Below are 17,949 nucleotides of genomic sequence, written 5' to 3'. Positions count from 1 at the left end.
AGCGGGAAACAGTGAGAGCAGAATGGAGCATAAAGAGCCCAGGAGAGGTAGCAAGAGTTCACTCGGAGAGCAGGGAACAGCGAGAGCAGGTGTCAAAAAAGGCAAAGGAATCCACAATTAATGGGAAAACACTGAATGGTGTAGAGGAAGTGAGGGACGTTGGAGTGAATGTCCACAGATCCCTGAAGTAGCAGTACAGGTCAATAAGGTGGTTCAGCAGGTATATGGAATCCTTTCCTTTATTAACTGAGGTATAGCGTATAAGGGTGACCTGGTATCCATGTCAATAAGTCACTGACAGCTAACATGCAGGTGCAGCAAGCAATTAGGAAGGCTAATAGTATGTTAGCCTTTATCGCAAGAGGATTTGAGTACAGGAGTAGTGAATTCTTGCTTCAATTGTATAGAACCCTGGTTAGACTGCACTTGGAGTACTGTGTGCAGTTTTGGTTCCCTCCCCTAAGGAAGGATATTATTGCCAGAGATGGAGTGCAAAGAAGGTTCATCAGACTTGTTCCTGGGATGGTGGGACTGTCCTATGAAGAGAGATTGGGGAAACTGGGGCTGTATTCTCTTGAGTTTTGAAGAATGAGAGGTGATCTCATTGAAACCTACAAAATATTTAAAGGACAGTCAGGGTAGATGCAGCTAAGATGTTTCCCCTGGTTGGGGAGTCGAGAACCAGGGGACGCAATTTCAAAATAAGGGGCAAGCCACTTAGGACAGAGATGAGGAGAAATGTTGTTACTCAGAGGGTTGTGAATCTTTGGAATTCTGTAACCCAGAGGGCTGTGGAAGCTCAGTCTTTGAGTACGTTTAAAGCAGAGATTGATAGATTTCTAAATACAAATGACATAAGGGAATATGAGGAAGGTGTGGGGAAAAGGGCATTAAAGTGGACGATCAGCCATGATCATATTGAATGGTGGGGCAGGCTCGATGGGCTGAATGGCCGACTCCTGCTCCTATGTTCCCCACTCCACATTATCGATGAGACACAGCCTCAGGCCGACTTGTCGGGTGTTGCAAACAGATAACACTGCTTCTGATCTTCACCAGAACAGAGAGTGAGATGTAACATTGATCATCAAACAGACTGTGAGAGAATACAACAGAATAAAACACATGGAGAGACACTGTGGAATAACAAATAGATTTGATTGGAATGTTGAATTTTGATTGGAATGGATAAAACAGCAGATTATATCGGGACAGAAAAGAGAAACTGATGGGAAGAAGGAAGAAAAGAAAGGATGGATCTGTTCACTTTTTTCAGTTTTTTCACTGGTCCATCAAAGCTGGATTAAAAAAAGATGCAAAAAACAGAGAATTTCACCAAAAAGGGAGATTAAATGCTGCCGAAACCTTGGATCGAAGGATGCCCCAACAGATCACCTGTTTAACTGTCTCCTCACTGGGGGATTTCAATCAATGAGCAATATTATTTTCTACTTTTCTTTTGTTAAATGAAACCACTACTGTCACTTGGAGTTAATATCCCTGTGTTCCAACTCCTGAATAATAAAATTGTGAGTTTTGCGATATTTTCTGGACACATTTCCTGCTGAAAGAACTAAGAACTCGTTTCTAATTTACACAATACTAGATGCACACTCATCAAGCCTCCTAAACTAGCATCCTTGGTGGTGCTCTCTCTTCTCCCAAACCTCATCTCATGTGACTGTTACATCATCACTCTGATTGTGGGAGGGGTTAATCCCACTGTTTTCAGCATTAACCCTTTACATCCTCATACTGCACTGTCTGTCCAAAAAAATTGGTGGAGGGAACTTGAATTATCAAAACTGCAACAGCTGCCAGTTGAAAATCAACTCAACCCATCAGAGAGAGACTGTCAGAGAACTTCCTGCATCCAGTCCTGACCCTGTCACATTATGCAGCTGCTCACCCAGACCCCACTTTCATCAACACTGAACATTTTTACTGAAACCCTTCAAATACTGTTTATAAAAGGCCGCAAAGATCAAAGTTCACACAGTTATATTAAATACAACAAAGTTTAATATCTTCTCACCGTTTCTCGGTAACCACATGAGACATAGGTTTTCTTATTTGGTTCCTTTGATTTTTCTTGTTCCTGACTGACAAATATTCCAAACCTCAGATAAACCCTCCCACTTGCGTCATGTCCCAGTCTCGGTTAAAAGCAACACATAATGACACAAACACTCTCCTTCAGAGAGATTAATATCAAGCTGTTTTCCAGGTTGAATGTAACTGTGAACAAATTTATGTCAAAGAAGTTAACTTTGATGTATCAGCACTGAAATTCTGTACAAGGAGGAACAGCCATTCCAAACTCATATCCTTCACAAAGGCTGTTTTTTTATGTGATTGAAATTCATCATGTATTTTGAATTAAAGTTCACAAGACACAGATGTTAATGTTGATAATGAAACTTTTCAAACATGTTGCTACTGTGAAATAAGGCTCTGGTGGGAGTTGAATCCAGGATCTCCTGTTTACTAGACAGGTGCTTTAACCAACTAAGCTACAGAGCCAGATCATAAATGGGTATACAATTGAAATCAGAGGAAGGCCTTGTAGATGGTGGGCAGGCTTTGGCAAGTCAAGAGCTGAGTTCGTCACGGCAGAGTTCCCAGCCTCTGACTCGCTCTTGTAGTTGTAGCTGTGGTTGTAATTGTAATAGGCAACCGTCCGTCTCGGAAGACGATGGGCTACACTCGGTGTGTACGTCACTTCTGTATTAAACATCGTTTGTTGTGGCTGTAGAGGATGACTCGTGAGTGACGATCCCTTCCGCAGCTGGTACAGATGAATATCATTGGCCCGAGGTCGACTGATAATTTTTCCTTCCTCTGAGCTCTCTTTCCCACCATCTGGTCATTTCTTTTGTCCTCTGCTTTTCCCATGGTCTTCCTGAATGCCTTTCTCCAGGAATTCCAGTCAGCAGGAAGGACTTCCCATGCATCGACTCCAATCCCAGTCTGCTTGAGATCTCGCTTTGCAGATGTCCTTGTATCACAGACGTGGGTGACCTGTTGGTCTCGTGCTGATAGCAAGCTCGCCAAAGAGCATGTCTTTGGCAAAGCGACCGTCATCCATTCAGCACACATGACCCAGTCAACAGAGTCACTGCTGACTCAAGAGGGCAAACATGCTGCAGATCCCTGCACGCTGGTGTACTTCTGCATTCGGCACTCTGTCCTGCCAGGAGATGCCCAATATCCATCTGAGACAGCGGAGGTGGAAGCTGTTCAGCTGCTTTTCTTGGCTTGTATAAGTTGTTGATGCTTCTCTACTATAAAGGAGGGTGCTGAGAACACAAGCCTGGTACACACGGAGTTTTGTATTTTCGATCAGTTTGCTGTCGGTTCACACTTGTCTTCTCAACTTTGACATGACAGCTGCAGCATTGACAATCCTGGTGCTGATTTCAGTATCAAGGGACAGATTGCTGGTGATTGTTGATCCAAGGTATGTGAAGCTGTTGATGGAAGTTGGAGTCTCTACGTTCTGGCCCATAACTTTGATCTTTCTGATGCTGATCGTCAGTCCAAACTCCTTGCAGGCCAGGGAGAACCGATATACAAACTGCTGTTAATGAACTTCATTATGGGATGTCAGCACAGCGTCATCAGCAAACAGCAACTCACAGACCAAGAACTGATTCATTTTGGTCTTGGTGCGCAGTCTTGCCAAGATGAACAGCTTGTCATCAGCTCTGGTATGCAGGTGGACACCCCCATCTGAGTCACAGAAAGTTTAAAATAGCAGCATGGAGAAGAATATGCCAATTGTAAAGGATGTGAGCTGTGAGGAGGTTACAAGGAGGCTTCCAGGGGACTTGGACAGGATAAGTGAAAGAAATGACAGATGGAATATAATGTGAATAAGTGTGAAGTTATCCACTTTGGCAGAATAAACAGAAAGACAGAATATTTCTTAAATGGTGAGAGGTTGGGAAGTGTTGATGTCCAAAGGGACCTGGGTGTCCTTGTTCATGAGACACTAAAAGCTCGCATGCAGGTGCAGCAATCAATTAGGAAGGCAAATGGTATGTTGGCCTTAACACGAGGGGTCATGAGTACAGGAATAAAGATGTCTTGCTGCAATTGTATAGAGCCTTGGTGAGATCGTGCTGGAGTATTGTGTACAGTTTTGGTTTCCTTATCTAAGGAAGGATATACATGCCACAGAGGGAGTGCAACGGAGGGTCACCAGACTAATCCCTGGGATGGTGGGATTGTCTTATGAGGAAACTGGGCTTGTATTCCTTAAAGTTCCATTTAAAAGGCCATTTAAAACTGAGATAGGGTGGAATTTCTTCACTCAGAGGGTGGTGAATCTTTGGAATTCTCTACCTCAGGGGTTTGTGAAAGTTCAATCATTGAGCATGTTCAGGACAGAAATTGATAGAAATCTTGATACTCATGACATCAAGGGATATGGGGAGAGCGCGGGAAAGTGGTGTTGAGGTCGATGATCAGCAAGGATGTAATTGAATGACAGATCAGGCTCGACAGGTTAAACTGCCTTCTCCTACGTTCCGAAGAGAGTTTGCACCAGGACACAGCCCTGTTTTACTCCACTGCTGATCGTGAAAGTGTCTGATGTTGCTCCATTGTAACTGACGGAACTGTGCATGTTCTCGTGGAAAGAAGAGATGACGCCCAAGAGTTCAGGAGGGCAGCCTAGTTTCCACAGCAGTTTGAAGAGTCTGTCTCTGCTAACAAGATCGAAGGCCTTGGTGATGTCTATAAAGACAATGTAGAGTGGTCTGTACTGTTCACAGTACTTCTCCTGTAACTGCCGAAGTGAGAAAATCATGTCGACTGTCGATCTACCAGCTCTGAAGCTGCACTGAGACTCAGGATAGATGTGTGATGTCAGGGTCTGCAATCTGGTCAGAGCAATGTGAGCAAAGACCTTCCCCACAATACTTAGCAAGCAGATGCCTCGGTAATTGCTGCAGTCACTGCGATTCCCCCTTATTGTTGTACAAGGTGACAATGTTTGCATCACGCATGTTTAGAGGCGCAGATCTCCCCTTCCAACAGAGACACAGAAGTTCATGGAGATGCTGCAGCAGAGCTGCTTTTCCACTTTTGATGATTCCAGGTGGAATACCATCATTTCCCAGGGCTTTACCACTGGCAAGACGGTCAATGGCCTTGTTGAGCTCTATTATAGTGGACTCACTGTCCAACCCCTCCATGACAGGGAAGTCTGGAATGGCACTGAGAGCTACTTCAATGACAATGTTCTCCGTTATGTAGAGTTCAAGGTAATGCTCCACTCACCTTTCCATCTGCTTGTTAGGTTCAGTGATGATTACCCCTGTCTTTGTCTTCAAAGGTGCTGATTTAGTTACTGCTGGGCCGGTTGCTTTCATAATTTTTTTTTTATTCATTCATGTGATGTGGTCATCACTGGCTAAGCCAGCATTTATTGCCCATCCCTCATTTCCCATGAGAAGGTGGTGGTGAGCTGCCTTCTTGAACCGCTGCAGTCTGTGTGAGGTAGGTACACCCACAGTGCTGTTAGGAAGGGAGTTCCAGGATTTTGACCCAGCGACAGTGAAGGAAAGGCGATATAGTTCCAAGTCACGATAGTGTGTGGCTTGGAGGGGAACTTGCAGGTGGTGGTGTTCCCATGAATTTGCTGCCCTTGTCCTTCTAGTTGGTACAGGTTGCGGGTATGGAAGGTGCTGTCTAAGGAACCTTGGTGTGTTGAATTCCTTCATATGTCCCTCTAGCATCCCCCAGATTCAGTGGCAGATTGTATGCTGTTGCAGAGTTTTAACCAGTATTGATTGGTGCAGTGCCGAGCAGTCTGCAGAGACTTGTTTCTGGCAGCTCTGAGAGCATCTAGAGTTTGTTTGCTGGGGACTTGTTTGTAGTTCATGAGGGCTCTCTTCTTAGTTGCAGTAACTGACTCCATTTCAGTCCAATAAGCCTCAAACCAGTCAGCATTCCTCCCATTTCTTTTCCCATACACAGCGAGTGCAGAGTAAAAGATGGTGGCGTGCAGATGATTCCACTTTGACACTGCACTGAGGCCTTGGGTGTTTTCTGAAAGAGCCTGATCGAGGATGTTGAGGAACTCCTGGGTCCTTTCTGGATCAGTGGTTTGGCAAGTGTTGATCCGTGAAGGACCTTTCTTCTTGGATGGATGAAGCTTCCTTGGCTGAAGCCTGACCTTGTTGCACACCAGGGAGTGATCAGTGTCACAGTCAGCGCTGTGATAGCTGCGTGTGATGAGGACACTGCTGAGGGTGGTATGTCTGGTGAAGATAAGGTCTAGCTGGTGCCAGTGGCGTGATCTCGGACGTCTCCAGGACACCTTGTGGCACAGCTTGACCTGGAAGTAGCTGTTCGTCACACAGAGTCCATGGTGACAGCATAGCTCCAGCAACCTCTGTCCATTTTTATTCATCTTGCTAATCCCCTGGTGCCCTATGCTCATTGGCCAAGCTGTAGTCAGTACCCAAGCTTGCGTTGAAATCCCCTAGAAGGTACAGTCCCTCGGTGCTGGGAATTCTACTGATGGCAGTGTCAAGTGTCTCATAGAATTGATCCTTGACATCTGGGGTGGAGGTGAGTGTCGGGACATAGATGCACATGAGATTAACTGGGCCCACGCTTGTTGACAAGTGAAGGGTAAGAAGTCTCTCTGAGCCAACTGTGGGGGGTTCACTCATTGCAAGTAGCGTGTTTTTTACTGTGAGACCCACTCCATGCTCACGAGTTGCCTCTTGGGCTTTCCCCTGCCTGAAGAAGGTGTAGTGTTTCTCTTTGAGGGATCCACTTTGAATGAGTCTAGTTTCTTGCAGCACAGCAATGTCCACATTGAGCCTTGTGAGTTCCTTGTCAATCACAGCTGTCTTGTGTGTGTCATCAACCTGCAGAAGGTTGTCGGTAAAGCCAGGACACATGGTCCTTACATTCCAGCTTGTGATGCGAAGGACTGGTGTCTTCTTTGTTGAGTTTGTCTTGCCTGGTGCATAGATTATCAATCCGCCAGTTGAGAGATATCTCTCTAAGCTGCAAGCACCCATTGAAGCAAGTAGGTCGTGGCAGGACAGCACCTAACTGACTGGGGGCTGCACAGCTTGGAGTAGGTGGTAGTTCTCCAATGAGACGCGATGATCTCTCCCACTGTCAAAAGTAACCCCTGGTGCTCATACTCTACACCAATTGAGTGAGAGCTTATAATCGGTAACTGTTTCTTCCCATGTTTTGCTAATGTTTAACCACGAGGCTGGAGTGTCCTCTCCAGGGCACAGGCCTGGGCAAATAGTATGGAGACACTGAGCATCAGGACCCCCTCTCAGCATTGCTAGTATTGTCCAAAGGAAAGGAAAAAAACAGTACTGTTTGGTACCAGCTCTGCTGTCGGAGTTGCTGGAAAACTACCTGATAAGTAACAGGTAACCGCCTACGGGACTCCACTCCGGATTTACTGTCCAGGTTTACTCCCTAAGCCTTCTTCTCTCTCAAGACACCCACAGGGAAGTGAGACTTTTTGCCCATAGATGGGGCTCTGTTCTTTGGCATCAGGATGGAACCACACGCCAGTGGGCCTGCATGACATGCACAAGGATATCACACACTGCCCCATCCCTGTGACAGCTCAGAGAGATACCCTGATGATAATACACCCCACAGGAACATCACAAACAGCCCCCTCCCTTGGACAGCTCAGGGTCAGACACTGCACACACTGCAACAACAGTGACATTACTGTATTAGTCCCTCCATTCTGAATCACCCTACTTTATGCTTTCCGTCTCTCAGCCAATTTTGTATCCACGCTGCCACTGCCTCCTTAATCCCATCTGCTCAAATTTTGTTAACAAGTCTATTTTATGGTACTTTTTCAAACACAATTTTGAAGTGCAGACACACACCATCAACCTCACCACCCTGGTCAACTCTCTGTGAAACTTCATCAGAGAAATTAATTCATTAATTAATTCATACACAATCTTCTGTTAACCAATCTGTACTGGCTGTCATTTATTAGCCCATGTTCGACCAAGTGCCAGTTAATTTTCTCCTGGATAATTGTCTCTAAAAGTTTCCCCACCACTGACATTAGACGATCTGGTCTGTAGTTCCTGGGTTTATCTCTCTTTTTAAACAGGGCTGTAAAATTAGCAATCCTTGCAGACTTATCTTTCAGTTCTGGAAAGTCTATTGTGGACAATCTCTTTGGGCTGACTTTAACCAATTAAAGCAACAGGATACTTGATTAATAAGTCCAGAACTTTTATTGAGAGTAAAATAGTACTTAATAATTGGAAGTAAAATTATCTTGAACAAACTTGGGGAATATGACTTTACAGCTCTAGCAGGTGTGTGGACTGGTCGAGCTTGGTCTCAGAGTGTCACGGTCCTCTTTGTCCAGTCTAGATCCCTCATCAGGTGGAGAACTTGGTCGATGATCTGAGCCTTTACCCCTGAGGTCTTCTCGTGTTCCTGCACACTGAAACCTTACAAAATCCCTACTTTTAACCCCTGGATGGCCATCACACCACCTTGTAAAATAATAATTGGTCTGAGCTGTTGCTAGGTACATTTAATTCATGATGTCTTCCACTAACAGCCAACTGTCCTCAGAATCTCAGACATGAGTACGATGGAGTGGTTTCACACTGTCTCCCAATCTGATCTGAAACAAGTTTCCTATTCATTAAATCGAGACTCTTGAAAATGCTGGAAATACTCAGCAGGTCTGACAGCATCTGTGGAGAGAGAAACAGAGTTAACGTTTCAGATCTGTGATCTTTCATCAGAACTGGGCTGAAATTGTCTGAGGGACTGAGATTGTGGAATCAATTTCAGGGTCAAAAACATTGTACTCTGCAAGGAAAGGAAGATGGTGATTATTAAGTACAGTGCAAGAATATAGATGCTTTTACATTATTTGAATCAACATTGATTTAAACTTTGTGCTCACGAAACCTATCTTTTGATCAAAATGACATTGATAACAATGGAAAAAGCAACACATGCATTTCACGACCACAGGACTTTGTAAAGCCTTTTACAGCCAATGAAGGACTCTCCAAGTGTAGTCACTGTACAGTACAATACAATACCCTACAAGAAGGATATTTCACATTCGAGTCACGCAAGTCCCAGGCAATGACCTTCTGAAACAAGAGAGAATCTAACCCTCTCCCCTTGACATTCGACAGCATTACGATTGCTGAATCCCCCACGATCAACATCCTGGGGGTTACCATTGACCAGAAACTGAATTGCAGTAGCCATATAAATATCATGGCTACAAGAGCAGGTCAGACACTAGGAATCCTGCGGCAAGTAACTCACCTCCTGACTCCCCAAAGCCTGTCCCCTATCTACAAGGCACAAGTCAGGAGTGTGATGCAATACTCTCCATTGCCTGGATAGGTGCAGCTCCAACAACACTTAAGAAGCTCAACGTCATCCAGGACAAAGCAGCCCACTTGATTGGCGCCTCATTCACTATATTCACTCTCTCTATCACCAACACACAGCGTGCACCATCCACAAGATGCACTGCAGCAACGCAGCAAGCCTCCTTACACAGCACCTTCCAAACCCGTGACTTCTATCACCTAGAAGGACAAGGGCAGCAGATGCATGGGAACACCACCACCTGCAATTTCCCCTCTGAGCCACACACCATCCTGGAATTGAAACTATATCACCGTTCCTTCACTGTGGCTGGGTCAAAATCCTGGAACTCCCTTCCTAACAGCACCACATCGACTGCAGTGGTTCAAGAAGGCAGCTCACCACCACCTTCTCGAGGGAATTAGGGATGGGCAATAAATGCAATAAATAAAAATAAAATCAATAAAAAAGACAATAATCCCCAAAAGTAGAAAATACATATGAAAATGAAAATATAATAAAGCACAGTCAGCATGGATTTCACAAAGAAAGTCTTGATTAACCTTATCTTTGAAGAATCAACAGCAAGAGTAATACAGCAGATGTAGAAGAGTTTAAGTTAATAAAGCCTCATCCTTTTAAGTGCTTGAACCAACAAATTGTGGGTTAACAAACAAGCACACTAACTGACAGAGCTGGGTGTTGTTCTTTCTAGATTCCCCTAAAGCAGGGTGTCAATGAGTTAAATCTTCAGGTTGCTGCAACCAGAATAGCCATTGTCCATGATCAGTTTTACTGTTATAAATAAAGGGTGGAACATTCATTGTGAATCTATAGAAACAGTCTGGTCCTGCACACTGCAGACACATCCACGTCATCACCAACCAGCTCTCCTATAATTGGTGCAGTTATTTGACTTTTCCCCATTAGCTCCATGGAATTAATTTTGAAAGATTTTAAATTCCAAGAAGTTTTGTTAATATTCAGCCCTTGAGAAGAAATCATTCCCTGGCCACAGTGGAGAGAGCATTGAATATAAAACAGTAGACTACCAGGTAACACAGAGAAAGCTCATCAGCTAATCTATAATGACTTAGTTTTCTTATTTTTGCTCTTGCTATTCGGTTTTTCATCATTTTCAGCTCCTGACTGTGGATATTATTGTGATTAAATGTGAAAAGATGCACTGTGTCTCAGCCCCGGTATATTGGCTCTTTCTCTGTACAGTGCTGTATACACTCAGATACTGACAGTGTCTCTCCCTGCCTCAATTTTCCAGCCCTGACGGTGCAGAAAGCGCTGCTCAAAGTTACACATTCTGACTGTTTGCAGTTGATTAGTGAGAGATTATTAACGTATCCTTCTGCAGTGCTGCCTCGGTTAATAACAGCAGATCGAAGTCACATTTCAGATACAGAAACAGATGCATCAATTATTCACTCTTTCCCAGAGTGAGTGAGGCCGGGACAAGCAGCAACATTCCGGCCCCACACTCTGCAATTACCCAGCACCAGCGGAAAGCAGTGAATACAGATTCAATCAGTGGGTTAATGTCCATTACAGGGATGCAAGATTCCACGGCCCAGGACAAACATCCCCATACACCGAGAACAAGCTCAGGAAAACCAGGGGGAGTTAATATCCCAATCACTGAGCATTCCAGTCACATTGAACAAGTTCCTGAACTGAGTGAACCTTTCAAAGTACAGAAGTGATGACGAGGTCAAAAAGGTCTGAACAGTTGAGGTGACTGAGCGGTTTCAGCTTCTCTGTTCAGGTTGCAGCTTTCACTGGAGGCATGTGTTTAAATCCCACTTCTGACAACTTGATTTTCAGTTACTTTACAGAGTTTCCTTGAAGGTTTGAGGTGGAGTAAATACTGAGGAACTGTTTCTAACTGCTGAACGGTCAATAACCGAAGGTTACAGATTTAAAGTGACTCACAAAACCAGAAGGAACATGAGGAAAAATTCCTTTCTGCAACGTGTGGTTAGCATTTCAGTTATGTGGATAGATTGGAGAAGCTGGGGTTGTTCTCCTTAGAGAGGAGATTTGATAGAGGTGTTCACAATCATGAGGGGTCGTGACAGACCCGATAGAGATAAACTGTTGGTAGAAGGATTGAGACTCAGGTAAAAGCTGTGGCTCAGTTGGTCACACTCACCTCGAAATCACAAGCTTCTGGGTTCAGATTTCACAGCTGACACTCCAGTACAGCACTGAGGGTGTTGAAGGTGCTGCCTTTCAGGTGTGATGTTAAACCAAGACCTGGTCTGCATGTTTGGGTGAATGTAAAAGATCCCATGCTGCAATTTCAAACAAGTGAAGAGCAATTCTCCCTGGTGTTGTGATCAATATTTGCCCCTCAATCAGATCAGTTGGTCATTATCACATTGCTGTTTGTGGGTATTAGCTGCTGCATTTCTGACATTACAACAGTGATTACACTTCAAAAGTATTTCATTGTCCACAAAGTGCCTTGATATATCCAGTGGTCAGGAAAGGTGCTATATAAATGCAAGTCTTTTCTTTCTTTATCACAACACATTACTGTGTAAAAAATGGTTCTTCATGTCATCTCTGGTTCTTTTGCCAATCACCTGATATCTGTGTCCTCTGCTTACTGACCCTTTTACCACTGGAAACAGTTTCTCCTTATTTAAAGTATTGAAAACCTCCATGATTTTGAACAAATGTGTCAAATCTTTTCTGAATTTTCTCTGCTGCAAGGAGAACAACCCCAGCTTCTCCAATCTCTCCACATAACTGAAATCCCTCACCCTGCTACCATTGTGGTAAATCTCTTTTTTATTCTTTCATGGGATGTGGGCACTGCTGACACAATGTGATTCCTGTCAACGGAGCGGCCCGCTGACATCATCGGAGAGCGCCAAGCTGCACATAGGCACAGCTACATCTTGCCAGGATTAAGTGGCACATGCACAGGATGATGTCATGGCTCAGCACCAACATCATCGCATATCCGCCCATGCTCCATCTTCGCACATTCACGCTAAAGCGTCATCGGGTATCCAGCCTCTCACTCAGCTGAAGGAAGCGGCTGAATGGGAGACTTTGAGGTTGGAGCTCTCCCCCCTCGGCCTTGACGCTTCTTCTCCTCAACTGCTCGCTCTCCACCTCGCTGCTCCCCTGGATGATTGTTCCCCGCTCGCGTCACCCAGCTCTCCTGCCACTCGCTCCCAGCCCCCCAACCCCCACTCCAGCCATTAGCTCTAGGCCGTGCCACTTCCCTCCTCTTGGCCACTCATTCTTCACTCCTACGTCACACTTTATGAGAGGCATAGATAGTGTAGATAGCCAGAGTCTGTTTCCCATGGTAGGGGTGACTAAAACTAGAGGGCATAGATTTAAGCTAAGAGGGAGGAGGTTTAAAGGGGGTCAAAGGGGTAAATTTTTCACAGAAAGAATAGTGGGTATCTGGAATGAGCTGCCTGGTGGAGGCAGGAACAGTAGTCACATTTAAGAGGCATCTGCACAGGTACTTGAATGAGCAAGGCATGGAGGGATATGGAATTAATGCAGGCAGGTCGGATTAGTATAGATAGGCATTATGGTCGGCATGGACGCGGTGGGCCGAAGGGCCTGGTTCTATGCTGTGTGACTCTATGACTCTCTGTGACTCCTGTTAATTGTTTAATTATCCACCACCATTCAGGACTGGATGTGACAGGACTGCAGAGCTTTGATCTGATCTGTTAATTGTGAGATTGCTCAGCTCTGTCTATTGCATGCTGCTTCCGCTATATGACATGCAAGTAATCCTGTGTTGTAGCTTCACCAGGTTGACACCTCATTTTTAGGTCTGCTTGGTGCTGCTCCTGACATGCCCTCCTGCACACTTCATTGAACCACTATTGCTCCCTTGGCTTGATGGTAATGGTAGAGTGAGGGATATGCCAGGCCATGAGGTAACATATTGTGTTTAAATACAATTCTGCTGCTGCTGATGGCCCACAGTGCCTCATGGATGCCCAGTTTTGAGCTGCCAGATCTGTTCATTTCTTCCCTCAGATATAAATGAAAAAAAAATTCTGAAGAAATGCATGAACTAAATAAAAAGGAGAGAGAAATAAATACTGACAAAATAGATGGCAGCATTTGGAAGGTAAAAAGATTTCAGTTTTATCATTGATGAGTGAGAGGAATTTCTCACACTTTGGGGCTTCTGTAAGTGGATTTACTGTATCAGAGTAGAAGTACTGTATCAGGCCTTGTTAGCTCAGTTGGTAGAGCATGAGACTTTTAATCTCAGGGTCTTGGATTTGAGACCCTTGTTGTGTGGTTGTTCTTCCCTTTTACAGTCTTCATCGGCAGAGAGTTCAAGGAGTGTTTGAAATTAAATTCAACAACATCACCAGATTTCAACTACTCCCCCCCCTTGCCCCCATCCCAGTGTAGTTGACAGGACCCACAACCTCTGCCCTCCCCCCTCCCCCCCGTCCCAGTGTAGTTGACAGGACTCTCAACCTCTGCCTTCCCCCTTCCCCTCCCTCCCAGAACTGCGACAGGGTTCCCCTTGTCCTCACTTTCCACCCCACCTGCCTCCACATCCAAAGGATCATCCTCCACCATTTCCACCACCTCCAGCGTGATGCCACCACCAAACGCATCCTCCCCTCCCCTGTCAGCATTCCGAAGGGATCGTTCCCTCCACGACACCTTGGTCCACTCCTCCATTATCCCTGACACCTCATCCCCTTCCCAAGGCACCTTCTCATGCAATCGCAGGAGATATAATACCTACCCTTTTCCCTCCTCTCTGCTCATTATTTAAAGCCCAAACACTCCTTTCAGGTGAAGCAGCGATTTACTTGTACTTCTTTCAATTTAGTGTACTGTATTCGCTGCTCACATTGCAGTCTCCTCCAAATTGGGGAGACCAAACGCAGATTATGTAGAACACCTCTGCTCAGTCCGAAGGCATGACCCCGAGCTTCTGGTTCCTTGCCGTTTCAACACTCCCCCCTGCTCTCATGTCAACATTTCTGTCTTGGGCCTGTTCCAGTATTCCAGTGAACATCTCCATGGAAAGATCAATCTTACACGCCAGCTCAAATGTTGGATTTTGTATGTTTATTATCTTTTCTCATCCAAAGATTACACTATCAATCATTCACCACTCTGTCTTCTCCTGAACTTCGAGTTCAAATTTGTTTGTGAAGTTGAGTGACACGTTAAGACAGCACAGTCTTTGTCTTTGTGAAGGAAGTGATTTCGGAATGGCTGTTTGAAACTGCCCCTCCTTGCACAGAAATTCAGTGCAAATACTCAAATCACCCACAATTTCTTTGTGAGAAATTTGTTCACAATTGCATTCGACATGGAAACCGCCTCAACATTAATCTCACTGAAGGAAAGTGTGACTGTGTTGTTTGTTTCAGAGTGTTGGTGCTGTTATGTGTCGCTCTCAACCAAGACTGGGACACAACGCAAGGTTGATCCAAGGTTGGCATATATTATCATTCAGGAGCAAGAAAAATCAAAAGGAACCTAACAAGAAAACCCAGTCTCCAGATGTGAGAATCTGTAGATCCGCTTTGGGAAAGTAAATCAGAGCAGAATGAAGGGTGAACTGTCCGACTGCCCAGAAGAGATGAAGACACAGCTCAGTCAGCACGTTCCCCTGGTTTATGATGCTGGAACATTCCTCACACAGAAATTATTCAACCCGATGACAAACGTGCTTACAGCCAATAATTTGTTAAGATAATTTTTTTTTGAGCTACAACACAAACAGCTACTCGACAATGTGGAAAATTGCCCAGGTGTGCCCTGTCCATAAAAAAAAAGCAGGACAAATCCAATCTGACCAATTACCGCCCCATCAGTCTACTATCAATCATCAGCAAAGTGATGGAAGATGTCATCAACAGTGCTATCAATCACCACGCATTTAGCAATAATCTGCTCATCGATGCTCAGTTTAGATTCCGCCAGGGCCTCTCGGATCCAGGCAAACATTTGGAAGCTGGAGTATAATGTGGGAAAATGTGAGGTTATTCACTTTGGTAGTAAGAACAGATAAATTAAATATTATTTAAATTGCGAGAGACTACAGAATGCTGCGGTATAGAAGGATCTGGGTGTCTTCGTACATGAATCACAAAAAGTTAGCATGCAGGTACAGCAAATAATTAGGAAGGCAAATGGAATGTTACCCTTTATTACAAAGGGGAATGGAGTATAAAAGGAGAGAAGCCTTGCTACAAATGTACAGGGTGTTGGTGAAACCACACCTGGAGTACTGTGTACAGTTTTGGTCTCCTTATTTAAGGAGGGATATACTTGCATTGGAGGCAATTCAGAGAAAGAGGTGGGCAACTGTCTCTTCCCCACCACAGCCACCTCGAGGGCATTGTACGGAGTGGGTGAGACTTCGGGCGTGCAGGAAGGATCTGATGGGGAGGGCTCTTCTCACCACCAGCCAAGTTTCATCTTGGTGCTTGTTTGAAAGTTCTGGTGATGAGGCATTCCGCCAAATGACTTTGGAAGTTTGCTCGGGGAACCATCCGACTGGATCCACCATCTCCTTTTCCTGTAGGGCCTTGAGGACATTCCGTGCAGACCACTACCTGAAGGATTGGTGGTCAAAGATGTTTTTCCACAGAAACTTTCCCACGAAGGATATGTGGTACGGCACGGTCCAACTGGATGGAGCATTCCGCGGCAATGTGACCAGGCCCATCCTTCACAACGCTGGGGACAGATAGAACCTCAGCACGTAGTGACACTTGGAGATTGTGTACTGGGAATCTGCGCACAGCTTGATGCAGCCGCACACGAAGGTAGTCATCAGGATGAGGGCGACGTTGGGTACATTTTTCCCGCCCTTATCCAGGGGTTTGAACATCGTGTCCCTCCAGACCTGGTCCATTTTGGAACCCCATATGAAGCGGAAAATGGCTCGGGTGATCGCCACAGCGCAGGAGTGGCGTATGGGCCAGACCTGCACCACGTACAGCAACGTGAGCGCCTCACACCTGATGACCAGGTTCTTCCCCACAATGGAGAAAGATCGCTGCTCCCACATGCTCAGCTTATGGTGTATCCTGGCTACTCGCTACTTCCAGGTTTTGGTGCACGCCCCGGCCCTTCTGAACCATATCCCCAGCACCGTCAGGTAGTCTGACCTGATGGTGAAGGGGACAAAGGATCGGTCAGCCCAGTTCCCAAAGAACATGGACTCGCACTTGCCGTGGTTAACTTTGGCTCCCGAGGTGAGTTCGAACTGGTCGCAGATGCTGATCAGTCTGCGAACGGACAGCAGATCCGAGCAAAAGACGGCGACGTCATCCAGGTACAGGGAAGTTTTAACCTGAGTGACTCCACTGCCTCGGATTGTAACCCCCCCCTTATGCTTGCATCCTTCCTAATAGACTCAGCAAAGGGTTCAATACAGCAAACAAACAAGACAGAGGAGAGAGGACTGCCCTGTCTGTCTTTGCAAAGCAGGTGTAGAAAAAGATGCAGTGGTTTTTATCGCGGTTCATCCCAAGCAGCTGTGTAACACAGGAGTCTGTGCTCTACATCCCTGTTCTCAGGGATGCACACAGAGATAAACATCAACTGCTGCTGAAGGACTATCAATTCGGTGAAAGACGCCCTTTGGTCTGCCCGAAACTTGCTGGTCTTCCAGCGCAAAGAGTTGTCCACGACCTAATGTTGCAGACTGGCACATTCCAAGGTCCAAGACTACGTGCTGAGGGACGCACTACAGCTTGGGGCAGCCGCTGCAAAGGTTCACTGGGGAAGACCACTGTGTAAGGTACCCCCACCAAGGTGAAGTGAGGGACTGGATCCATGGAAATCCCCTCGGGCTGTATCTAGAAAATATTTCTCCGCCTCCAGGCTCACTTCTTTGACCAGGAGTCCTCTTCCCGACCAGCAGACCCATTCACCCACCTCCAGCATTCTCCCTCTACTTGGACCCCTCCCCCTGGCCACTTACCCGCTCTTGATCTCTTCATTGAAAACTGTCGGCTAGACATTTGTCATCTCAATTTTTTTGCCCCCCTCACTCACTCTAACCTGTCCCCCTCTGATCTTGAGGCACTCCGTTCTCTCAGGTCTAACCCCGACATGGTCATCAAACCTGCAGACAAGGGTGGTGCTGTTGTTGTATGGCGTACCGACCTCTACCTTGCAGAGGCTCAGCGCCAACTCACAGACACTTCTTCCTACCTCCCTCTGGACCATGACCCCATCACCGAACATCAAGCCACCGTCCAAAGGACTGTCACTGACCTCATCTCCTCTGGAGAGCTTCCCTCTACAGCTTCCAACCTCATAGTCCCGCAACCCCGGACAGCCCGCTTCTACCTCCTTCCCACAATCCACAAACGGGTACGTCCCGGCAGACCCATTGTGTCAGCCTGCTCCTGCCCCACTGAACTTATTTCTTCCTATCTTGACTCAATCTTTTCTCCGCTGGTCCAGTCTCTTCCCAACTACATCCGTGACTCTTCTGACGCCTTACGTCATTTTGACAATTTCCAGTTTCCTGGTCCCAACCGCCTCCTCTTCACTATGGACGTCCAATCGCGCTGCACCTCCATC

General features: G+C 45.8%; 1 non-coding gene across 1 annotated transcript; it reads right to left on the bottom strand.

Annotated features, from left to right (window-relative positions):
• Positions 1–2,449: 2,449 nt before the first annotated feature.
• Positions 2,450–2,523, bottom strand: trnat-agu (transfer RNA threonine (anticodon AGU)). Its single transcript has one exon. It is a non-coding gene; the product is annotated as a tRNA-Thr (tRNA).
• Between the last annotated feature and the right edge of the window lie 15,426 nt (positions 2,524–17,949).

Source organism: Heterodontus francisci, chromosome 35 (assembly GCF_036365525.1).
Source record: "Heterodontus francisci isolate sHetFra1 chromosome 35, sHetFra1.hap1, whole genome shotgun sequence".
NCBI lineage: Eukaryota > Metazoa > Chordata > Chondrichthyes > Heterodontiformes > Heterodontidae > Heterodontus > Heterodontus francisci.
The sequence above is the reverse complement of the archived record's forward strand: the minus strand, read 5'-3'. Positions and strand labels throughout refer to the sequence as shown.